Raw genomic sequence first — 26703 nt, forward strand, 5'->3', positions numbered from 1 at the left:
GATGGGCAACTTAATCTGCCAAGAAAAGTAGAGTTCAGATCGTTCTTGTGTCTTGGGAGAAAAAAAGTCTTTTTTTATTCAAGCAGGTAATGTGGGTAATTGCATGTGTTTTGCATAATTTGATTTATGAGGATACTACACTCACATATGTGCCCTGATCTGAATTCTCTATCTTAGCAATTTCAGCTTCATTTAGTCAATAAAAAGAAGGAAAAAAAGAAGAAAGAAATAGATCATGTGGATTTATAGGGAGACTTGATTATGACTTACTTTTATGACCATTGGAAGAACCAGTAGTATGTTGACAACTTCTAAGAAGCTATCTTGAGTTGGATTAAAACCCATCTCTTAGAAATTGTTCTAATAAGTAATTCTTGAAATTGACAGTTTGGCACAGAGTTGAAGGGCTCTAGAATTTGGCAGCTGTATTCTAACCTTACATGTTGCCAAAAAGGAGAAAAGCCCCACCAAAAATGGGCCTGGCTGGTTTGTGTTCCATTGTTCATAGTCAGATCCAGCTACACACAGTGGAGAAGTACCCCCCTCACTTAAGAAATAGGGAAAGGAGGGCTCTTGACTTTATTGGGTGTTAGCTGCTCTGCAGATGAATCCTCTGGAGCAATGTGAATAAATACAAATGGAGATTCATTCAGTGATTGCCAATATGTCTTAGGGGTGTTGAAAACACTATCAGAAAACCTTATTAGTTCAGAATCTGTCAATTCAGACTTTCAGATCATATGACATAAGCAACACTTTGCTTTTACTCTGTCTAGGAAAGTTTTACAAGCAAAATAAGAGCATGACTAGAGCTGTAAGTCATCTTACTCATTCATGTAGTCATTCAGCCAGCACGTATTGTGGGTTTATCTGTCAAGCTCTGGGCACAGTCCAGGGAAACACAGTACAAGTGCACGGAAGATATGGCCAAGGTCAGTTCTCTCACGAGGAGCAGTGGAGGCAAAAAGGAAGGAGTGGTCTGTGCTTACCTGGAAGTGAAAACTCCCTGAGAAGAAAAAGAAATTGCTTGTAAATGGGGCAGGTAATTATAACCGTGCTTTATAATCTGTTGTGAATCTGTTGCAGAAACATAATTTTAGTTAAAACTGTCTGGCCCTGGCCAGGTGGCCCAGTTGGTTAGAGCATCATCCTGATATGTGAAGGTTATGGGCTCCATCTCTGGTCAGGGCACATATAAGAAGCAACCGATGAATGCATAAATGGGTGGGACAGCAAATTGCTGTCTCTGTCTTTCTCTCTCTCTCTCAAATCAATAAATTTTTTTTAAAAAAACTGTTTTCAGAGAAGTAAAAATTTTTATTTTAATTTGGAGAATGTTACAGGGCTCAAAATAAGATTTGAAAAACCTTATCTGAACTAAATAGGATACGAGAATCAGGAAACTATTACTGAGAATGTTAATATTTAGAACTTGTTTTGGTGACTCAAAAGGATTAAAAAGGGTAGATATGCATGTGTAAGTTATTGAATTCACTAAAATAATTTTCATAAAGTTATATCAGAAATCCAACATTTTAAAAAGAGAGAGGATTGTAATATAATATTATTCTTTATTTTATTAATGCTGTTATATAGGAAAAAAAGTTCTGTTTTTAGAAACACATACTGACATATTTAGGAACCAAATATCTTGATGTCTATCCAACTTTAAAATATTTCAGAGATCAAAGATGAGAAAACGTGGTATATCTGTTAAGACTTGGTGATGGGTTTGTGGGTGTTTATTATACTTTTCTCCTCTCCTTTTCTGTATGGTAGAAAATATCCATATTTTACAGTCATAGAATCTATATTATTTACTGAATACCTTGTATGAGCCAGTTATGTTTAGTACTAGGTATCCATCATCTTTAAATTTCACAACAACCCTGCAAGGACAGTAAAACTGCTCTCCTTTAAATATGGCAGAACCAAAGCCCAGGTCTCCCAGTTGGTAGGAGGCGGAGTCCAACTCTGAATCTGGGTGTGTTTAATGCCAGACATACCCAATAGATCTTCATGAGTGCAGTCTCCTGCCCAGAGCAGGAATTCTCTCCACAGTCTCTGTCAAGGTGTCCATTCTCTTCTTTCTTGGAGAATTCAATAGGTGGGCAGCACTCCATCAATGGTAAATACCTCTTTCTTAAGTTGAGCTACATTCTACCTCTGTCAAGTTAACACCTACCTGCTAATTAGTTTAAACCCTTTAATATCTCATCCACATCCCTAGGAGCCAGTTATTTCTTTTGCTGATCCCTCAGCCCCACTCCCTAGACACATTGAACTTCTTGTTGTTTCTTCTACATGCCAAGTTGTCTCTATGCTTTTAGCATTTGCCAGTGCTTTCGCATCTGCCTGCAGACTGCCTCCCACCACTTTCTTCTGGTCAAATGCTGGTCATTCCTGAAATCTCTGGTATTTCCATTTTCTTAGCAAACCCTTCTCTGATGCCCTGTTTAATTATGAATTTACCTCTATTTCCCAGCTAGACTGTCACCTACATGTGGCCAGGTTTCAGCTGGTTGATTTAGTATGTGTTCAATAGAGAATTATTATGTCAAACTGAACTGGCCTCTGGTTCTGCCATCTCAAGCTATATTAAATTATTCAGGTCCCTTGGAACATATATGAAATAAACTGAGTCTCTCCCCCACACCATAGCCCTTTAAATATTCAGCCACTTTTCCCTGCTTCATTGTAACATTTTCTTCTTTGACTAATCATTCCAGTTTGATTATATTTTTCCGCTACATTTAGATGAATGATCTGAGTGCATGTCATCTGTCAGCAATACAAATCCACATTTCCTTCTCAGGTTAGAGCCAGCTGAGGTCCCTTAGTCAGTTTTTCTATCAACCTTGACCAAGGATTGCTTGACTCAACTAGCTTACAATACTGATTACCTTTAATACTACTTTTTTAAAAAATGGACTCTCATGGTTTGGGTGGGAGACCCTTAAAGTTAGAATCAAGATCTCATTCATCTGTGTATCTGTTATAGTTGATAGAATGCTGGAAAATATATGCATGCCAGTCAAACATTGTGTTCTCAGGTGCATTGCAATGTTAGAAACATTTTCCTGGGCAAAGTAGCAGATGGAAAGACCTAGGAATTGCAACCAGGCAGTGTCGAAGGCTTATACTGTTTATACAAGTGGGGAAAAAAAGTTGCATTCACTGTGTTTAGAATAGTTCCTCCTTTTATTAAATCTGATTATTTCATTCAGCATAGGCTACATTTTGAGCTGTGTTATGGGTTGACAAACTATTTCCCACGGGCCAAGTCGTACCATCATCCCACCTGGTTTTATAAATAGTTTTATTAGAACATAGCCACATCCATTTGTATATGTATTGTCAAAAATACAACAGCAGAATCAAGAAGTTGCAACAGAGAACCCATGGCCTATAAATAAACTTGCCAGATAAAATAAGAAGCCTGAATTAAATTTAAAAATCAGATTAAAAAATGGATACATTTTAAATATAAGTATGTTTCAAATATCTCATGGGACATACCCATTCTTTTAAAAAAAGTTTTTACTGTTTATCTGAAATTAAAATTTAACTAGACTCTTCTATTTTTATTCGCCAAATCTGACAATCCTTCTTGTAAAGCCTATTGTATTTATTAGACTTTACAGAAGAAGTTTGCTGACACCCCAGCTATAACCATAGTAATAACAAAGGAATAGCAGGAATAAGAACAATAACAATAATAATAGCAGCAGCAACCTCCTTTATTTGCATTATCAGTGTCAGTGCATTATCTTTTGGATCCTCATAGTTTCTGCCTTAATTCTGGCAGAGTCTCTGGATCTAACAATGAGCATGTGGTGATGCTTAAGACTACATCACCTGTCTCCTCATTTAACACACCCCAGTCCACCTGGGGCCTATCTACTCTTTTTTTTTTTTTATTTTTTTGAGCGTGAGTCTGTGGCTTATGATTGTTCTTTTCCCATAGATTTATATCACTTTTTAGGCTCTGCTATTCCAGAAACAAGTCAAGGCACCCCTGAACCACTATCATTTGCTGTATTTCATTCCTTGGTTGGTTACTTGACTTGCTTAATATATGTGTCAAATAATCATAGTGTTATTTCTGAATTATTTTTTCTGAGTTCTTTTTACATGACACATTCTCATGCACTGAACCACCTCCATGCAGACCAGCAGAGACACTGTATGAAGCTGGTCTTGATACGAACAGCATTTAATAGGGATCTTCTCAGAGCAGTCTTCCCAAACTTAACTGCTATTGTGATTCAGTCCTCTAATTGTGAAGCAATGTATTAATTGTGCACCACAATTCACTCATTTTTCTTCCCAACATATTGTATATGTGAAAATATGTTAATACTGTATTGAATAGCCACTAAGTTTTGCTACTCAGTCTATGTCAAATGTTTCTAAGCTAAGTAAAAGAATAAAAATTGTTTTTAAAAACTAAAGAAATATGTCTGCAGCTATATGCAGAATTATCAAAGAGCTAACCCTTGTAACTATTACTAAAAACAGTAGGTTGGGGTCTCCAAAGTGCCTCCAATCCATTTTTTATAACCTGAGATATTTGCTTACATTACAGACAGTAGACTATTACCTTTAAGGGAGAAGGTGATCGGAAGATAAAACAGCTTCAGAATGTGTTTCTGAAGAATCCAGTCTGCTCCTTGACTTTGGGCAGTGGGAGGCACATTAATTTATCTATGATATCACAGGGTCTCCGATGTCAACGTGTTACTCTGCTGATGCTGTGAAGTTGCCTTTATCAGCCATTAGAGAAGGATGGGACTGAAACCCATGGTCTGTTTCATGTGATAACCTTGACACTAGGCTACTGTTTGGTAGGGGGCTTATGTCAGGGAATGGGGCCGAAACTGTCAGTAAATAAGTTAAGCTCAATAATGACATTTGTATTGTGAAAAGTCCTGTGTTAGAATTTGTTAACTTGTAAAGAGCCTTCAACCAAAATGCTAAAACTTCAAAGACAAACTCATTCAGGTAAAGCACAATTTCCTTTCTCTTTGGGCGTTTGTGTGTAAAAATATTCTTTATGTATGTTTAAGCGTACTGCTCTTCAAAATCAACTGTAAAACTTGAAAGTGTCAGTCATTCAGATAATTGGAAACATAAATTTAAGGAATGTGACCTGTAAAATTAACTATGGGATTCATTTAAAAGACTAGATTTACTAAAGGTAAAGTCTGCTGTTTTCCAAACCCTTTTTTCCTTCACGATTATGTTGCAAGGAAAGAAAAAACAATCTTCACCATACATTTAGTGAATTTTAATGTTACAATTTTTTGTTGTTTAGTCTTCCATCCTTGAGTATTGAAAATAGAAGCTACCATGTTTATCATACTTATTTTGACCTTAACCTTCTTTTTTTTTAATGAAGGAGACTTAAAATGTCCCAGCTGGTCTGACTCCCAGTGAGGGGAGGAGACAGTGGACTGTTCTCCTGTGCAAATGCCCAGAAGATGGGGTGAGACCTGAGTGATCTAAGTGCACTGTGGGAGCAGCCATTTCTTGTCTTCATGAAACATTTTAGAAACCTGTTTCTTAAAGTGGTAATATGATAGTAATTTTCAAAATTAGAAGGAGAAATGGCACAACAGTGTAGCACCTTGGTGACTATTTCTTTTAGAATGCTGTTTATAATTTGCTTTAATTTATGTTTTGCTGGATTGGTATAAAAGGAGGAATTCCACAGATAGGTAAACCGGGGGAGCCTGAAATGTCATAAAACAGAATTGCTTTTGAGGTTTGGCTTAATTGTTAGGGAGTAAAATCTTATTCTAAATTGAAATTCCACTGCAAAGAACTAAAAATATCAAGAATTAGTCAGAGTCTATAATCTAAAAAGAAAAATATAAAACCACCTTATCTGGTGGAATTTGGTGGTTAGCCCTCACCTTGGCAAGCCAAGTGTTTTGAATTTCCAAAATGGACTCTCTTTTAATATACATAAACCTTATTTGTTGGTAGAGACCTTACTGATGAATATATTTGACCCATTCACTTTCATTGACATAAACCCACTGTAACCTTCTTTGAGAAGGTTGCATAGTTTGAGCTTTTTTGCAAGGGAGTTGGTTTGCTTTTTAGTGTATAATAAGAAGAGTGGAAAGATCCAATATCCACAATTCCTTAGATTAAATGGCTGGATTTCTTTTGGCAAAAGACATGACCCACCTTGTCTGAATGCCAGCCCACAGTGTGCAGGCTAGCAATGTCCTAGGAGACAAGGAAGTCTAACTTAGGAAGTTGCAAAATGAGGGCAGGGATCTTAAAAGTCCAGAGATTCCTGAAGGTCATATTGCCACTGAAGGGCTCTGAGAACAGCAGGAAGCCCTCGCATTAGCTGGCCCTCACCTGTCACTCTTCTCTTATTGCAAAGAAGAGTGGCTTCGAGAATGATGGATTTCTAGGGAAAGCGTGAAGTGAGAAGAGACGGACATTTTTGTGATTGTCCTGGATGTGAGTGGAGTGACTGTGGTGTGTGTAGTTTGGAATCAGGAGTCCATTTCACATGATTTGGCTCAAACTATTTCAGAGTCCTAGACTCTCTCCGCCATAGATTCCAATCCCTTAATCTTTCAGAAGTGCATTATTTAGTATGATACAGTTTTTTTTTTGGGGGGGGGGTGTTTTTTTTTTGTTTTTGCATGGAAGATTTTAAGATGAAACTTAACCTATGGATCTCTGTCTCTTCTCCATGAATTTAGAACAGATCATATTAGTTTAGGGGAGAGTAGCAGATTACTAGAGTAACCTGGCATAGTTCAGGATCTTGCTGGGAAATACTGGGTAGCCAAGAAATTGGAAAAGAGTTAATATTTTAGCCAGACTGATAGTGATCAAATCTAATTCTCTCCAGATGAAAAAACTAAAAGTTCTCTATTTTAATTTGAATATAGAAAATAAAAACTTGATTTAATAGAATTGTCTTTTATAATAAAGAAATATTACCTGAATTTAAAGTAAAATTGACTTTTAAAGATTTCAGGCTGACCGAAAACAATTACTATTAACTAGAAATAGTGGCTACATTTCTTAAATTGTAAGCAATTTTATAAGAAGCTCTTGCTCATGTAAGTGGCAATAGCTTAAAACTATTAGAATATTCAAATTAACACTATTTACAGGTTCATAATTCCTCTTCCTATTATTACTTTCACTTCTGAATGTGTAGCATGTGCCAGATAATGTGTTAAGTCCTTTACTTATAATATTCATTGACTTTCCACATCAATCCTATGAGATACTTTTTAGACTCATTTCATAGATAAAGTAAGGCACTTTATTATTAGTTTGAAATAATATTGTCATTCTGTGGGGTGAACATACCCAGGCAATAGAAATTTTATGTAGCTCCATCTAATATCATTTTTTATACTGATGTCATATTCATAATTGTCATTAGCCTATAAACTTGGACTTAACACTGCTCGGATCATACTGCTGGTATGAACTGCCTCACAACAAAGCCTGGAATAGAGAGATCAGTCTGGAAGGCAGGTCCTCTGCTACATCTGGGATTTCTTTAAAAACCCAAATGGCCATCATTAACAAATAAAGAAGTGCTGGTGAGGATGCGGGGAAAAGAGAACCCTAGTGCATTGTTGGTAGGAATGAAGACTAGTGCAGCCACTGTGGAAAACAGTATGGAGTTGCCTCAGAAAACTAAAAATGGAACTGCCTTTTCATACAGCAATTCCATTGCTGGAATTATACTTGAAAAATCCTGAAACACGAATTCGGAAGAACCTATGCACCCCTGTGTTCATAGCAGCTCTATTTACAATAGCCAAGTGCTGGAAACAGCCTAAGTGCCCATCTGTAGATGAGTGGATCAAAAATTGTGTACATTTACACAATGGAATACTATGCAGCAGAAAGAAGGAAGGAACTTCTGCCTTTTGTGACAGCATGGATGGAACTAGAGAGTTTTATGCTTAGTGAAATAAGCCAGGTGGAGAAATACCATATGATCTCACCTATTACAGGAACCTAATGAACAAAACAAAACAGAGGCATGGAAACAAAGAACAGACTGAGAGTGACCAGAGGGGCGGAAAAGGGGGAGAAGGGAGGAAAGAAGGGATAAATGACTCATGGGCATGGGCATGGGCAACAGGGTGGGGATTACTGTGGCAGAGCCATGGAGGTGGGTGAGGCAGGGGAGAGCAATAGGGGGAAAATGGGACAACTGTAATAGAACAATAAAAAAAAAGAAAGAAAGAAAAGAAATTTGCACAGTACTCTTTTGTAGAAGATACGTTTTCTAGAACAAATTACATATCATAGAATTGCTAATTAAAGCTAGGGAAAGTGTCACAAAATGAGAAGCCCTGCTCTGCTGGAAATGGCAATAACTCAGCATGCTGTGCACTAGTATCATTTGGTGGCATTTCCTGTTTGCCAGGATCCACTGCTACTTAAGAGTGGAGCACTTTGCCCAAAGAGTGTTGAATTTGGTATGCTCACATATAAACAAAGTGGGTTTTAAGTTAAAATTTGAAAAGGTAGAAGCATATTTTAGCATGGATTTGGGTCTGCATTATTTTCTTTCTTCTTTGTATCTCATTATTATTACTTTTTAAAATCATAGTTAAAAGTGGATACACTTGCTTGGAGGGAGGTTCAGAACTTAGGGAGGAGGGTGCAGTGTAGTGCTGGGTGAGAGAGAAACAAAAGAGGCAAGATTCTCTCTGAAATGAGTGATTGTCCCAGCATTTTAATGGCTTGGAAACAAACAGTTGCTGGTGCCATTTTATTTCCAAGCTAATCTGATTTTTTGTGGCTTGGGCCAGTGCTTGGAAATAATTCATCAGAAGGAGATGTCAGGATGAACAAGACACATTAGAGTCAAACAGCCTTTGACATGTCATACCTCTGGTGCTTTGGGACTTTTAATTTTGAAATTTTAGAAAGATAAGCTAACCGGAAAAACAGTGATCCACAGCCTCAAAAATCCTTACTGTCAAGTCCAATTTCCCATTCCTGTGTCCCATTGGGCACGTATGGGAAGCTCCATTGCACCTTTTAAAGTGGAAGTAGCCTTGAATATTTTGATGTCAAATGGCATAAACTAAACTCACCAATATTACAGTCACCTAAGATTATGTTAGCATCATAAAGCCTCCTGGTGCTCCAGTTTTAATAATTATCAGTGTCTACAATTATGTAGGTGTAAAAATATGTGAAGATGATGCTAAAAGTATGTTAAAAAGTCTGAGGATAATGAAATTACGTCAAGGTAGCTTTTTAGCTTAGTGATTGTGTTTCAATTTGTAAATGTTATAACTGTTTTACAAAAAAAAATTTTTTTTCTTTAGCAAGCTGCAAACTTTTAAAGACATTAAGCCTGCCAAATTATAGCCACTTATTTCTGCCTGACGTATTTTTCAGCTTAGAACCACAGAGGGACTGCCAAGCCTGTTCCTTTTCATTACCTGTTCTGTGTCTGGCCCAGAGTTTAGATTTTCGAAAATGGAAAAAAGCTGTTTGCAAAATCACAAGGCTCTTGAGCTCTTAGTTTCTTCTTAGTATCAACGTTTATTTATTTAGGTTTGGGCTGGGTTTCAAAAGATTGAAATTGGAAACAGAGAAGGTGACTCTGAACACCATTTATCTGTATATAAGCGAACGTTCGATGTACGTTTAATTTAAAAAATTGCTGTTTCCTACAAGAGGGAGCTATTTTTCACATTGTTACAACATTTTTAGAGGTCACTAGGTGGTCATGTCACCAGCAGGGAGTTTTTGTTTGGCAGGCGGCATTGGCAGTTAGTTACAAATGCCTCCCATGATTCAGTGTTCAAAGGGGGCTGCTTTGCAAGTAACAAATACTTACAACCTGAGAACTGAAGTATAAAAAGTAGTGACAGGGGAAAATGTTTGGAAATGTAAAACAGCATCTTTAGTGGCCAAATTGGGGTGTTTGGGGAGTTGAAGATTACATGTCTACTTTATACTTGAGTTTAGCGTTTACAGAAGCAATAATATCTTAACTACCGCAGTTGGCCGTCACCTTGCTTCTAGTTAGCTAGTGCTCTTAATTTGTGACTTGCTTGTTCTGTGATTTGGAATAATGTTCAGATTCCTGACAATAATCTTTATTAACCTCATCCCCTGCATTTTCCATCCTGGTGGTTACTCAACCTGTGCCTCTTGGTCATTCCTCATTGTGAATGCCGGTAATTTAAGCAAGATTAAGTGGGCGGCTAAAAGCACCAATTACCGGGGCTTCTTCTAGGTGCTTCCATATTTACAGACAAACCAGTATTTCAAATTTGGGTTAAGCGAATTATGAGCTGTCTTTATGTGGAAATAAATAAATGAAGTGCAGATTGATCTTTGAGGAAATAGTTCAGTTGAAAAAATAGATTGATAGCCAATTATTAGCTGAACATTTAATTCATAATTAGTTTTTTTAAGTATTAAAGTGGAGATAGACTTTTGTCTTCGTATCAGTACAATTGCTGTATCTCCTTCACTCTCTTTTTAAACTAAGGAATAACTTAAAGAATGCAGCTATCACTTAAGGATACAACACAGTTATTTTGCTATATTATTACACTTTGTGGGTTATAGATGCTTAACATTTTTTTAAGCTAGAAGCTAAATTAATTTGATTTGAGCAAAGACTTGTCATGGCTCATGTTGAGTTGTTTAGAATAAAAAAAGCCTAAGAATTTCAGACTTCTTTAATAGGACAAAGAAAGACATTTAGCACCTGGATCTATTTGAGGTTCAAAGAGAAATGACAAATAAATTGATGGGACTTTCATTTATTTGACCACAGCAGTTTGTTAATATTTTTCCTGTTATAATTTTGTGAGTTTTTTTAAAACTCTTTACATCAATGGGGAACTGTTATAGCCACAAGTTTTATTTTTATTTCCAGGGAATTAAATTCATGTTCTTAATGACACTTTGCTACTTCTTTTATCCTTTGCAGAGAGCTTTTTGGCTCTGAAGATCCATTGAAATATTGGATTTGGATATTCAAAAGAGTCTTGCTAAGTGATTATAAAAAGGAAGCCAAAGTCTAGAGTGGAATGTTGTCTGGAATACACTGTCAATGTTATAATAGTTCTTCTTCCACTTATCAGAAAAATTTATTTCCACTTTCTAATTTACATTTGCCTAAGTGTATGGAAGTGGAATTGTGATACCATGGTAAACAATAGGAACATACCGAATCTCTAGATACAAATACAGAAAACTGAGACTATCATACTCAACATTCCTTTTTGTTAAAAGAAAAGAAAGATAGCTTTTTCTTCTGGTCTCGAGCAGCTGGAAATACTCATATTACTCTCTTGGCAATTGGTGATTTGAGCATATTTATCTTGTAGCTGATAATAATAGTAAATTAATGGGCTAAATGAATAATTATAATAATAATAATAAAACTATAGCTTGTGTTTATAATAATAACTGTTGTACCCAACTAAGTGTGTTAAATGGTTTACATATTTTACCACATATAATTCCCCATGAAAGTGAGGATTATTATTCTCATTTTATGGATGAAGAAACTGAGATTTACATGGTTAATGGACTTCTCAAAATCACACAGATAGTGCTGCAGAACTAGGATTTGAATCCAGGCCTGTGGAATTGCATTCATTCATTCAACCAATATTCATTGAATCCCTAGTGGATTTTTAAAATTTATAATATTTAAAGTCTATTTAGAAGCAGAAATTATCTTTTCTGACACTGGATTATGGTCACTTTTCTCAAGGAATCACTGGAAAAGAAAAGTTGTCTTGTGTGTCCTTCAGTTAGTCATTTTCCCTTCATGAACTTATGTTTGTTCTACCTGAAACTCCCGTCAGCCATTTGGACTGATAATTTGACACCACCTTGACAAATTTAGCTTAATTGATAGTAGTACCTAGCTCAGAGTAGGTTCATGTCAGATATCATTTCAGATTAATCAAATTGCATTGTCACAATTTGGGCTTTAGGGGCCACTGCCATGTGAGAAAGGATTTTGCTGACAGTACTCACCATTTCTGTGAGATTTTGCAGTTTACCAGATGCCTTCCTATGGACCATCTCATTTGAACCTCTCCGTGACCTTAGGGGTAGGTAAGATAATTTTCATTTTACAAGTCCCGCAGCTAAGATGCATAAAGTCAAGTGACTTGTCCAAGGTACTCATCTAAAATCAGGTGATGCTCTTTCTATCGGCCCCTGCTTGCTGTTATCCATGCCTGCCTCCAAGGAGGAGTAGTGGGAGAGGGAGGTTGAAAGTTCAGACTTTTCTGCCCTTTCTCATTGGGGTTGTGGCATCATGGTTCATTCAGGAACACTTATGAGATAAGCACTCCCCACGGAGTCCTGAAATGTTGCTGTCACTCATGTAGGGAAATCTGGCACTGTCCACTGTGAATCACTCTCCTCCCTGTGGATTTGTAATACCTTTTGGATTTGGATGCAGTCTACCAGCTTCCCGGGTAATGAAAAGAGTGAACATCCAAGCTCTAATTGTAGAGCTATGCCGGCTACTCTCACTGACATCAGCATTGTGACTGAGGGGTGAACCTCTTGTTGGAATCCAGATGAGTCCTCACTGGGTTCAAGGCAGTTGAGTTGTTTGGTTTTTCTGTGCACGGGTATCACAACTCAGAACAATAGCTACACATTGCCTATTTTATTTTGAGGACTTATTGTAGATTTTCTGGCTTCAACTCTATTTCAAGCCAATTTACTCCTTTCTGCCTCTCTTTCCTTATCTTTCAAGTGGGGAAATTATAGCAGCTACCTCATTAGATTGTTGTGCAAGCTGAATGAGTTAATACATGTAAAGGAATTAGAACAGTATAGTGCACAGCATAGTGTTATAGCACCGTAGTGCTGTAGAATAGCCAGTCTTTGGCATAGAAAAGTGCTGGTTAGGGTTAGCTATATATTCCCTATTGCGGGATCTATGGTATGTCCTCTGGGGTATATAACAGTCTTGGCAAGACTGTCCAATCTTGAAATAGCCAAAAGATGTGCTGATAAACCAAGTCAATGAAAAAAAAAAAACCTCTGGTTGCTAGTGTTTGCCAATTTCTATGGCATAAATACTCTTACCATGGCCAAGGTACAGAGTGCCCTGGAGTTGGAAAGAGATGCACATAATTTACTTTCACTAGCCAGTAAAATCCAGTTTCAGCACACCACTGAAACAAACCCTTTAGGCTATAAGATCATTAAAGTAATTGCCAGTTAGGATGGCCCTCAAATCATAGCTATCCCCATCTCTTTAAATGTGACCTCATTACTTTGGGTGGGTTCCCAATGACAGGGACCCCAGGCTATAGCTGAATGACCTGGATTTGGCCAATCTGTTTTATTTCCAGGAAGGTCAACCATCATTCTTTTTCCATTAATCCTGAAGGCTGTAGCAGAGTTATTGCATAAATGGTAGGCCTTTCCATGAAAGATGTGGGATTTCCTGCCATAAGGGTCCTGGAGTGACTTTCTTATTGACCTTCCTAAAGTTCACTTGTTAGCTCTTTTTTTCCTTCGAGCTATCCAAGTATCCTTCTAATACTTCCTCTCTTTGCTAAGTTAGCCAGAATCAGTTTCTGTTGCTTGCAATTCAAAGAAATGTAACCAAAACATGTGTTTAGTCACACCACTTGTTGTTTGTAGAATTCTTTCTCTGGGAATTGCTCAACATGGTTCTCTGTTGTCTGCACCAATACCTTTAGAGATGGGAATGAGGCAGCCCATTCTATTGTGTTTGACAGCTGTGACTTAGCTAGAGTTCTTCCTGTTACTGAATTGGCATTAGTCTTACATCTACCTGTGACTTCCATCCTTAGGTCTTAGTTCAAATATTAGGCTACCCTTGGAACAAATCTCATTTGCACCCACTCTAGCAGATAATTAAAGGAAAACTACCGTGTTCCCAAATCTTCCGAAACACTGGTTATTCTTGCGTTCATAGGTTCTATCTATATAAATATTGCATTACTGTGGCTCAGTGGATTGAGCATCGGCCTGCAAGCCAAGTGTCACTGGTTCAATTCCCAGTCAGGGCACATGACTAGGTTGCATGTCAGGTCCCCAGTTGGGGGCGCGAGTGAGAGGCAACCACACAGTGATGTTTCTCTCCCTCTCTTTCTCCTTTCCCCTCTCTCTAAAAATAAAACAAACAAACAAATAAATATATTATTTTTTAAAATATTGCATTAAAAATCAAATGAAAGGGACAATGGAAGGAGAGGCAGGATATGTCATATTTCACACTGGACCCTTTTGTCACCTTTACATGTAGTTTTTCTAAGGATTCATATTGACCAACTCAGCTTTTCTTCCCTTTTTTGGTCACTGAAGGACCCCTGAAAGACCTATAACTCATGCCTGACAGTGCCTATATGTGAAATTAAAGATTACACTCCTCCTATATTCTAAGGCTATACGATATACAGATATCAAAGGAATGGTCACTTAGTAAGAACAACTGAGGTTCAGTATGACATTTATAAGGCAGCCTGCTTGGAAGCCTCAACAATATTTAGGGAAAGATCTAATACTTATCAAAAGAAGAGACAAGTCCTCATCTATGCAGATTAGGAAGGACCAAAATGTATGTCCCAGATATTCCTGAAACACACCTTAATTATAACAATATTTGGCAACCAAACGATTTGCTTTCCAGATTTTGGATGTAATGAACCAATAATATAAAAATATTTTTGAAAACAACATAAAGCTTGATAACCTACTTAAGCTATTAAATTAAATAAAGCAATTCAACTGCTGTTACCTAGAAAGGATGTTGGCAATCTTATTCTCACAATATTTGTCTATGTCCTCATGCATGTGCATGTGTATGTAAATGAGCATGTATGTGCATGAGTACATCAGTGCATGTATGAAGACTTTAGCTCAAGCACTCACTACCAGCCATTGGGTAGGCATTTAGGAATTACTTAATTTGGCTATATTTTTTCCTTGATAGTACTCTTAACTAATTCATGAAAGTTATGCAACTGGAGACAGGGACATAAATAAGGAAGAGAGAAGTAATTTAAGTGACTGAGTCTTCTTAGATTTTCCTCACACACTTATCCTCAACTGGAAGTCCCTCTTTTCCTTCCAGAAACCTACCAGTCCTGCCCTCCTTCATTTCATCCTCTGTGAAGCCTACCCCTGTCATCCCAGACCTAACTTGTTGTCTCTTCTTTCCTACAACCAAGCATTTTAGTGAAATGATGAATTCACACAGACTTGGATCCAAATTCCAGTTTCACCATTTACAAGCAGCGGTCAATCTGCTTAAATCTCTCAGCTTTAGTTTTCCCAGCTTCACAATAGGGATAATAATAACTTTCTCTTGGAGAATAATTTGAGAGGACTAAATGAAACATTGTGTTTTACTTATGCCTCACAAATGCATATAACAAACAGAGTGATAACTATTAATAATTGTTTATCCTCCGTTCTAACAATGGAGTCATTAATCAACAATTATTTATCTTTTGTTTTGTGATTAAAGTTTTCATATGAGTTTGTTTTCTTTGCCAGAAAAATTTGTAATCTTTTGAAGCACCTAGCACAGTATTTTGTCCATAGTGAATTCCCTTCAGATGTGGGTGGTTATGAAGACACTGGTTGACATTAGGCTGCTCTCTTAGGCTGCCACCATGAGTATGTCACTGTCCTCAAGGACGCTTTTGCATTGGGTCGCTAATCAGTGAGACTTCAGGAAAAAAACCTTAAAGAGTTCTACAGCCCCATTCTTCTTTGGCTCCTGCCTTATGTCCTGTGACTAGAAGTTCAAATCTAAAGGAAGGTGCTCCATGGCTGCTTAGTGGGGCTGGGCAGCCTCAAGGCTGTCCTGAGAGATAAATGATCTGATCTCAAAACAATCAGTCAACAGGTCAGTATCTTGGGGAGTGGTAATCAGTGTCAGGTTGGGGTCTGGTCACTAGGAAGTTTCTCACTAAGTGGTTTTCCAGGTCTGGGGCCCCTGTTAAGGGACTGAGCTGTGTTACCTTTCTGGGCTTCTAGTACCCCTCCTTCCTCTTTGATTTGTGTAGCATGCTCTCTCCTACAGATTGGGTTAATTGCCTCTGGTGTTTAGTCTTGGGTGCATGGAGGATAATAATTGGATATTATGCAGAGGAACTTACCTCAGCCTTTTAAATCTTTGTGGGTAGAAGTGATAAGTAATTAAAATTTTCTATAAGCATATATTATAAACAAGCAAAGAAACCAATAAAGCTGCAATAATTATGGAAGGTTGAACTATATCACTGATATTCAACTGTTTCTGTTCCACAAAAAAGTACATTTATCATTCAGTCTAATAGCTATGAATATGAGGTTTCATGTTTCTGTTTATCTGTTGGTTTTTTAGTTTCTGGACTGCACTGGACGTTCAGAGGGAAGAGGATGGGATGAGAGGGAGCTTGTGAAGCAGTAATCTCAGTACATGATACATGTCAGTGGAAATGCTGTGTGGGTTCTTATGCCAACCTTTTCATTGGTAAAAGGGATTCGGTGGATACCTTCTTTAGATGGTGTTGCTGATGATCTGGTATTTGTTCCTGATGGAAATAGAAAGTTATTTATTTCTTTTTCTTTCTTTCCTTTTTGTGTGTGACATAATTGCAGGGTCAGCACAACTTATGACTGTGGAGAGTCTCTGGAGTCTGCTGTGTTATAAGCTTCACAGAAGCAGGGGTTGTGTCTCTCTGGTTTATCCTTTTGTCCCTGGTACATGGTACACAGTGGGCACTTAGTAAATGTGTATTGAAGGAATTGAAGACTTGGGCTCTGATCATCTGGGTGATTTGTTTGTATGGCCAGTAAATAGCCACCAAGGGAGCATGTTTGGTTCGGTAGGTTCATGTAGGACTTCATAATTTTACATCAGAAATGTTCTAGTGATTGCTCTTCCCGGAGTGTAAATTTCACTTCCATGAGCCACAAGGCCACCCATACTGTAAATCTGAGACTGCTTTCTATACCATTGTGTCTTGGGCTGGTTCCCCCACGATTCTTTCCAGATGTGGAGTGCTTTCAGGTAGTTTACCAGACTCTTTCATTCTGCAACTGCTGTCTGGTTTCACGTTCCCTCACCTTCTGAGAAGGAACACACTGATAGCATCCCGTGTACTGTGTTCACGAATCCAGAAATTTCAGGTAACTAACAGATATAGCTTGTTATTTCTTGGTTCATTAGCTGGTTTTTGCAGCTATATGTCCTTTGAATCAGTTGCAATGCAATATTTTAAGTGTATGTATGTATGTGCTATACTTCTGTTTCTTGGGATCTGAAATTAATTTATGGTCATTACATCTTTTCATTTAGGTCTTATGGTACATTTGTGAAAACTTGCTGAGAAAATGGCCATGTGCAGTTGACCTTCAACAACTGGTTGTGGAGTGTGCATTAGACGAGTTCAATGTGTTTGCATGGTGGCATTTTAGCAATTTCTTTCTAACATAGATCTGTGACAAATTTGATTTTACTTCTTTTCCTCACAATGTTGAAGTACATATTTCTAACCTCTATCATTGGGACTTTAAGTTATTTCCAGGAAAACATATCCTCCTAATTTTCAGGTAGTAAACCCCTTTGGATTTATAATCTATTTTATTCTGCTTACTCTCTTAGCAAGTCTGTGGGCAAGTTCAGAAATGCAGAGACTTTCATTCATTTGGAAACAGCTGTGTGTCCATTAAGTTACCTCTTAAAAAAATAGGCATCTAAAACATGCCCTATCCCCTCTTAACCGATTTCTTAGCAGGTCCAACCCTGTACCAAATGATTATTTGGTAATTTGATAAGTTATAATTTGAATTGAGGCTTTCATTGAGGATTGAAAAAATGTGAGCAGAAAGGGGATTAGAATGTGAAATGCCCTAGCTCCCTCTGCATTGTAGAGCTCTCCTGTGGCTAAAGTTCATTGTTTTAAAAATAAGCACCCTTTGTGGTACATTTTTAGAATATAGATTATGGAGGTGTAACAACTTTGGAAAAAATAGAAAAGGGCAGTATTTATTGCAATGACCACGAGATGGCAGACCTCAAATCTAGACTTCTCAAAGTAGCTAAAAGATTGATGTGAGGGATTGCATGGCTGAGGATGCTTTAAAAGCCATCAGCTTCCTAAAGGAAGACTCCCATAGGTTACCTTGAGTTGTTTAATTCTGTGGCAGGCACAGCAAGGATGAGCCACTTCAAATTGATGGGAATCTATTTAGTGGTATCATGCCTTCCTGCCCCTCCTAGAAACCTACCTTCTCCCCTGGCCACTACTGCCCCCACAGAACACACCACTTTGTTTCCTTCCCCCAGCGCAGAAGCACAACCACCTTTTTGCTTCCCCTGAATAGGAACACTTTCAGAGGAGCCACTGCCAACAAACTCAATTCTTTGTATTTCTCTCTACAAAGATCTGCTTCACAGAACCCTAATTTGATTTTCTTCAAATGTTGCACTAACAAAATTCTGGAATGTGCCCCCTTCTGCATGTATCCCTCTTACAGCAATGACATAACTATCTGTTTTGTTTTTCATTATAATTTAACCTATGGCAATATTCTATTTCATGTAAACATAAACAAAAGGAAGTTTGATTTAACACAAAAATTTCAAATTAAGAAGGGGAATGTTTAGTTTAAGATACAGGAGGGCAATTTGCTGTTCTGTGCAAAGACTTACTAACAAATCTTAGTAGCTTCAATATACAGTAGAGAGAAAATTAAAATATACTGTATTTTGGAAACTTGCATACACATGCACATGCATATATATACATTCATATATCTCACCAATAATAATAAAGAAAAATTGATATGATGCCCTGGGAGCTAAACTTTGAAGTCAGTGACCTATTTTCTGACAATTGTTCATTTCCCATGAAAAATGTAATGGGATGAGGCAAGTTTCTTGATACTAACTGATCACCCACAGACAGTAGGTTTAGTTTGGGGAGTGCTGCGCAAAGCTCTGGCTCATGGTGCAGTCCACATGTATCTGGTTTCTTACTGTCAATCTTTAATAACCCTTCCAGGCAGTCTGGCTGGTTGTATTTTATATAGACAGCTACGTTGGCAGAGTTAAATGGTCAACAGAGAAGCCTTCTCATCACTGAATAGAAATAACAAGAATGAATGTGCATCACTGAACATCACATACTGTAGCTGGATATGCTAGAGGGTCATGGAGTCCCTTCATTTCACTTGCTCTCCCTGCCTTCCTAATTTACCAATTTTTAAAATGTCTTTTTTGTAAGAATTTTTGTTCTGAAGCTGTTAGACTTTAGTCAGATTTTGTGCTTGACCTTGAGTTTTAAAAGGCCACCTTTTAGAACACGTTTCCATTTCTCATACTGCATAAAATCATGTCTTGCCCACTTCTGTGTGGCCTTTCCTGATGGTTCGGACAGAATTATATCGAACAGTTATTGACTAAGCTAGACCTGGCTGGTCAGGGTTTCTGTTATGGTGAACAGATTCTTCTTCACAGTGAAACTGTTTTCTCCTTTAAGTTTGTTTGCACAACAGACATCAGCTTATGAAAGTCAAATGTGCAGCTTAACAGAAACCAATTTCAGAGACTTCTCTGAGAGGCTGTCTTGAAAATAAGAGACCCTCTGGCACGTTTACATTGACAAAGGGGAGCCCAGTAGAAAATAATGCAAAACTTTTGCATCTTTACATTTGGTAGTTAGTGCCCATATTATGAAATAATAATTGCTGACCTTTGTATAGTTATGTCAGGCAGTGAACAAAATCTTTGTGTGCATTATCACATTTAAATTTCACAACAATTCAAGAGTTACTATTCTCTTTAGTCCATTTAAGAGGAAATCTATGTTCCAGAGACATTAAGTAACTTGCTCAGGGTAATAGAAACAAAAGTTATTGCAGGGATTCAAAACCAAGTATATTCAACTCCAAAGCTGAGACACTAAACCAAGACCTTTTTCTCTGAAGGACTTGAGTGATATTTAATTTGTGTGGACAAGTTAAACAAAAATCACAATAAGCTAGGGTAATCAAAGAAGTATTTTCTCTTTCTCTATTTTTAAAATTAATTTCTTTTTTTTTTGGTGGATCAGGCACACAGTAACAGTTCTGCCTCACACATGTCCTCTGCCAGGATCTGGACAGTGGTCCTTTTAATCCCTCATTGCCTTTTCATCGATTCGCCAAGGGGATGGGAATGGAGAGAGCAATTAGGATGGACCAGTACCTCTTCCTGGCATGCATCCTCCTCTGGCTTTGGGCCTTTTCCATATGGCACTCCTTTGTAGCAGAATGCCAAGTGATGCTAGCATGTCCAACTTAGCCCTGGAGGAAGCTGGCCTTTTTGAGCTTCCTGGTCAAGGTGTACTTAGAGGAACCCAAGGATGGGCCAGCTGCCTCCCTGAGCCATGCCCTGGGTGAGTAGTGGAGTAGAAGCTCATGCATGGATGGATCTAAGACTTTCTACAACACTCTGTGGCTCCAGTGTTAAGAAATTCCAGTCACATGCTATTAGATTTCAAAGACAAACTTCTGCAGAATTGGAATGAACTACTCTTGAGGTCAGTTTTAGATGGGCGACAGAGAGCAAACCACATTAAGCAGTCTATGGTCTGTTCTTTGTCCTTGCTAAAACTCATGGTTGTTCAAATGTATTTCACCCTGTGGGCCCCACCTCAGGCGAGCTACTTCGTTTTCTGTGTGGACCCTTCTGCGTACGTGATACATCATTCTACTGGTGGGTGGTGTTGATATTAATTGATATCAAAGACTTTTCATTCTCTAGATGCCATTTGAAAATACAGCTTTGAGAATTTAGGCAAATGAGCATCTTTCTCCAGGGTTGATCCCAGCAAACCTTCACCTACCCTCACCCCAGGGGTGAGACAGAGGCTGTTTTGAACAGGATCTTTCGTCACCGTCTGTCTTAAGTCACCTCCTACTGAACTTATGGTTGAAGATTCAGGGTCATGAGGGAAAGAAAACAGTAATTAACTAGCAAAGTTGATTGAGCGGAATTTTTTTTCCCCACAGTATGATTAGAACATAACTGTGGACTGAGCACCATACATAATGTAGGTTCTCTCTTGTATGTCATTATCCAAACATTTCTTAATGGAATGCATTTTTTAAGCATCCGCTTTTGTAATTGAATGTGTTCCTAAAGATGGGTCAGCTAACTAAAACAAAATCCCACAAGAAAAAAATTGTGTTAGTGCTTCTTCCTCCAACCAATTTATTATGGTTTCTAATTGGCCTGCCTCATTTACAACTCTGAAAATTAATTTTAGCTACCCCCCCCCCCACTGCAGCTCAAGTCATCAGTAATAGAAAGACAGCAACAGGGAGTGAAATAGAAATGTTTATAAAGCTCCCTTTTAAATTGACTGTGATAAGTGAAGTAGCGATGCATTATCATCAGAGGATTCTAGAGTTATCTTTGTGAAGGTTAGCCACAGGCAACACTCAAAAGAAGGCATTTATCTTGGTGGGAGACGCCCTTCAGTCCTCTTTTGTTTTATTCCATGGAGGATTTTTTTTCGGGGTGGCTAAAACCATTTTTTTGGTGTTTTATTAGCTGTATCTTGACTACCTCCTACAAACTGAATGACAGTGTAGGGTTATTAAATGGGTTCTTGCACATATTTTTATCCATTGTTAACCCTGACTAAATGCGTGCAAGGGCACAGAATTACCCCCCGTTTTACTCCATTGTTGCCCATATTTGTTAAAGAAATTATTCCCTTTGACATTTGTTTAGGCTGCACTTTGATGAAATGCTGTCTATGGTCCACTTTCTTAGTTTGGCATTCAGCAGGCTGTTATACATTTATTTCTCTTTGCGTTATCTTATCTTCCTTTCTAGCATATTTGGGCTTCCTTTTTATATTTTAAGCTATGTTTTGGGCATAGACAGATCACCTTAGTAATAGTACACTGGATCATTTGATTTCTAAAGATAATTTTGCAAGCCTTTGGCATATACTTAACCCCACTAACTGTCTAAAGATGAGCATATATGTTCTTTTCATATTGTCTGTGAATAAGCAAAGAGGGCAGATTAAGTGCTGAAAGTGATTTCAGGCTTATGGAAACTTTCTCAGGTTGATGGGACAGTAACAGTTTCTGAAGAAATGTAAATCTGGCCTTGAATCTAGAAGGTGATTCACTTGATGGAGAAAATAATAAGGATTTTTCTTTGTGTTTCCAATTTATATCCAAGTGCCTTGCCACTGATGTACGCTTGCCCTGCACCTTTTACAGAAGATGTAAATACAAAGGAGGCATCAGAACTGCAAATATTTTAGTTTTCTCAGTATTTGAAAGGCTGAATCAAAGTTCTCTGTTGGAAAAATAAAAAGCAGGAACATCCCATTTAAGCTTCTTAATTTATTCCAATGTTTGCCATTTTCTCAAAATAGACCTCTGTGTATTTTCAGTAAAGTATTCAACATTAGGTGCTTGCTTTAACTAGCTGTGTCAGGAAATTGACTTCTGGGAATTGTAAAGGTGTAGAATCTGATGCAGAGCTGGCAGATGAAATTAATCTTTTATAAATCTTAGGTTCAGAAACCCTCACTCTCAAAAAATCCCTGACTTTTAAAGCAGAGATAATAAAAGCCCTTAACTGCAGAATTAGCTCACAGTAATTAAAATTATTAGTTAAAATATCAGCCTAATAAAGTTATTTAAAATTCTTATTATAAATCTTATTGCTTTAAAAAATGAATGTAATAACTCTGTCATCCTGGGAGAGTTTGCTTTACTTGGCATTCCAGTAGAAATAGGTAATGGTCAGATATAGAACATCTTTGTAAGTATCCTAAAGTGTGAAATGTTCATTTTTTTTCTAGTATTATATACTTTTATTATCTTCTGCCAATTACTCTTTGATTTAAATAGACTGGAATTATGAAATGTAGGTTTTAGTCAAGGTATTTCAGGAGAAATTATCATTAATTATGGTCATTATTTAAATGAGGGTTTCAAAATATACATAAACCTACTTACAATAAATTTATTCAGTGTTTTATCATTGTATAATACCAGTACTTATGAAATAGATTTGTTAGCCAAAAACAAACAAAAATACAATGAGGAAAAGGTTATGAAGAACAAAATTGATTATGTTTTGCATTTATATTAATATTGATGAGTGTTTTTAAATGTACTTTTATAAAAAATGATTTAAATGTAACTAGATTGGTTCTGAATTTAGAGATAATATCTGTAAAGAATTAGGAATTGATATATGTTATTCTCTGATAACTGATAGAAATTAATTTATTGAGAAATACATGTTAAATTCTGAAAAGACTAAATTATAAAATTATGGGAGGAAGGGGAGTTTAGATGTGCTACTCGAGATTGATGATGACTTTTAACTGTTATTAAAATTTTATACTGAATTTTGACTTGAAAGAAGAAAATGGGTTAAGAAGGACCATAGGATATAAGGATATAAAAAGGGACATAGGGAGCCTAGCCAGGAGATTATTGCAGTTGTCCTAGTAGGAGAGGATGTAGGCTGTACCAGACGTGTGTATACAGTATACGTAAGTATGTGTATGGGTACTTACCTGTGTATAAAGAGCAAGAGGGGCAGGGAAATCATAAATACCTTGATGAGAAAATGAGCAGATTTCTCATGTGCCAAGTATTTGAAGCATCTTCCTGTAATTTATTTGGTGACTGCAAAGCCTCATTTACAATTTTTTAGTGTTTACTCTTATGACATTTTGTGAAATGAAGAATAATGCAGAAAGGTATATGCAGAAAATAAATAAAAACTAGCTTATCCATTCTACCACCACGAGATAATGACTATTAACATTCTGATGTCTTTCCTTCCTGTTTTTGTTTTTTCTAGGAATATAATTTTATGTTTTGGGATCTTATTGTATACGCATTTGCATGTCAAGAACTAGGAAGGGTCTGAGATTTTCCCTGTGGCATGCCAACCAGTTAGCTTGCTTTGGTTTCATGGGTGCAGGCAGTAGACCAGAGCCTTTTAGGTCAGAGACAAAGGACTTTATTGCTCAAGGTGCAGACAGCAGCATCAGCATATTTATGTCAATTATTTATTCCCCAAGTTCCATGAAGAGGAGGCAGATGGGCCAGATAAATAGCTATACTTTCAATGGACTGCATTAAAGGAGAGCAACTGTGAGCTTAGGAAGCCCAAATCTTTTTCTTTTAATTTAATTTTTATTTTTTGTATATTTTATTATGTTCTTACAATAGTTCCAATTTTGACCCCCTCTGCTCCCCTCCACCCAGTACCCCCTTGTTTATGTCCATAGGTCGTGCATATAAGTTTCTTGGCTTCACCTTTCCTATATTCTCCTTCTCCGTCTCCTTCTCCTTCTCCTTCTCCTTCTTCTCCTCCTCCTCCTTCCTCCTCCTTCCTCCTCTTCCTTCCTCTTCCTTTCTCCTCCTCCTTTCTCCTCTTCCTTCTCCTCCTCCTCCTCCTTATTCTTTTTTTTTTTTTTTTTTAATTAGAAAGCCCAAATCTTTTATAATGGGCAGTAACAGGCCTGCCCTTTGCTCTGGAAGGAGACAATATTACACAGGACAGTAAGCATGGCTATTCTTTGATCCTAAGGGAGACACTACTTGTATCGTCCAAGGCTATTTATTATACACATATCCTTGAAAAATTGTGAGAAAAGAAGATAGTGCCTATGCTCATAAAAAGTGTTCAAAATATGAGACTCATGAAGAATTTTCTTTTGATAAACATAACTTTTCATATTATTAAGTTATTTTGCATCAGCATTTTACATGGCTACATGTAGCTGTAAAGAGTGCATTGTAGGAAGTAGCATAATTTACTGTCAATTCCCAATTTTCCTCATAATGATTTCTTAGGTTGTTTCCATTGAAAAATTTCATTTGAACATTTTAATTTGGTACAGAGCGATTGGTGGGTTCTCTCTTATTGGAACTCCATGCAGTCTCTTCAGCTTGGCCTTATGCATAAATATGCATTGGCTATAAACAACAAGTATGTCAATTGTCTCAAGATATTATCCAGAAAGAGGCAGGCTCTATGAGGCTTGATATTAATGCTGCTTTGGTAGTCCAGCCTGCACTGGTTTTTCTCTGTAAAGTGGAGATATTTGCTGACATTTCTGCTGCTCACATGTCTGACTGAGCCTCAGTCAGAAGCTTCTACTGCCTGGCATTAGCAGGCCCAGAAAAGTCCATACAAATTCCTGTAGTGAAAAGGGGAAATATCTGAAATCCAAATAATGACCATATTGTCCAAACATCTGGAGAGGGTCTGGTCTGGTGGTAGGGATTAAAGAAAGGCAAAACAGGATCATGATCAGGTTTTAGTCCTGGGACTTGGGTGCAAAAAAAAAAAGTACCCAATATTGCAACTTTCTTGGGAGTGCAAGGTCTTCTCAATGATCTAGACTATTGCTAGAGTGACACAGATAGCTGGGAGAAGACTCACCTCAGTGGAAAGGGCTAAATGAAACACACCAGGAGAGCCATTTCCTAGTTCATAATGGTCTCAGAAAATTCCAGATTAAAATTTACAACAGACGTTGCCAGAAGATTGGACTTTAAAGTGGAAGGAGGCAACTTTAACACTTTTCTGAGTAAACAATGATCAGAGAGTAATCAGGAATCAAAGCATTGTAATTTTTTAAAAAGTGAGAGGAAGAGGTGTATATTGGTGTCTTCAAAATTTTTGAAAAGTGTAAAGTGAACTTCTCTATTCCTTGAATAAATAATCTTGACACCCTCTCTGTGCTCAGTGCTCTTCTAGAAGCTGGAGAATTGGTGGTGCCCAAGACAAATGAGAAAAATCATAAATATCTAAGATTCTTTCAAATAGTGAAGGGAAAGAAAAAACAGTGTAATATGACTGGCCAGCAGCTTGGGCACAAGGGGAAAGGTAGAGAGACTGCTAGGGAGAGTGGCTAGAGGTGGCTTTTCTGAGGATGCACTGAGCTGCGACCTGAAGGATAAGGAGCTACATGAGGTGAAGCCATTCCAGTCAGAGGGGATGGCAGAGACAAAGCTTGTAAGGTGAGAACAAGTGTAACATTTTCAAGGATGGGAAAAGAGTTCAAGAACAGAATGTGCTGGAGCCTAATGACTGAGGAGGGAGAAATGGAAAAAGATGACCTCACAGAGGTGGTTAGGGCTAGTTGGTGTAACGAGTTGCAGGCATCAGTAAAGGGTCTGGATTTCAAGTCTAAGGAGTGATGCAATGGATTTTTCATGCAACAGGATGGTGGAATCTGGACTTACAATGTTTTTATAGATTGCTTTGGCCTCTGTACCAGGGAGACAAGAGGGTGAGCTGTGTGAGTAAATGCTGGTGTTTGGGAAACACTTCCTAGACAGTAGATAAGCTTAGATAAAGGATGTATTTTGGAGTAAAACCTACTAAAGTTGTTGATTATCTCTGGGTGGAGAAGAAAGGAAAGGAATCAAGGAAGACTTTAAGTTTGGGGCTTGGGCTACCTGGTGGATGGTGTTGTAATTATTGAGATAAGGAATACTGAGGAAGGAATGGTGTTTTTGTGGAATGACAAGTGAGAATCACTAGTTGCATTGAAAATGGAAAGGGAACTCTAGTAAATATCTCTGCCTTCCTTCAAAAGGAAATCTTGCAAAAAAAAATAATAATAATGCTTGATATTGAAATTGCGGCCCAATTTTGCTGGGTTGTCTTAGCGT

General features: G+C 37.6%; 1 protein-coding gene across 3 annotated transcripts in view; it reads left to right on the top strand.

The window, feature by feature from the left end:
* The window catches only part of ERC2 (ELKS/RAB6-interacting/CAST family member 2), a 926792-nt gene that overhangs the window by 680531 nt on the left and 219558 nt on the right, over positions 1-26703 (top strand). The gene's annotated exons all lie outside the window — the stretch shown is intronic.

Source organism: Furipterus horrens, unplaced genomic scaffold (assembly GCF_987537825.1).
Source record: "Furipterus horrens unplaced genomic scaffold, mFurHor1.1.pri manual_scaffold_7, whole genome shotgun sequence".
NCBI lineage: Eukaryota > Metazoa > Chordata > Mammalia > Chiroptera > Furipteridae > Furipterus > Furipterus horrens.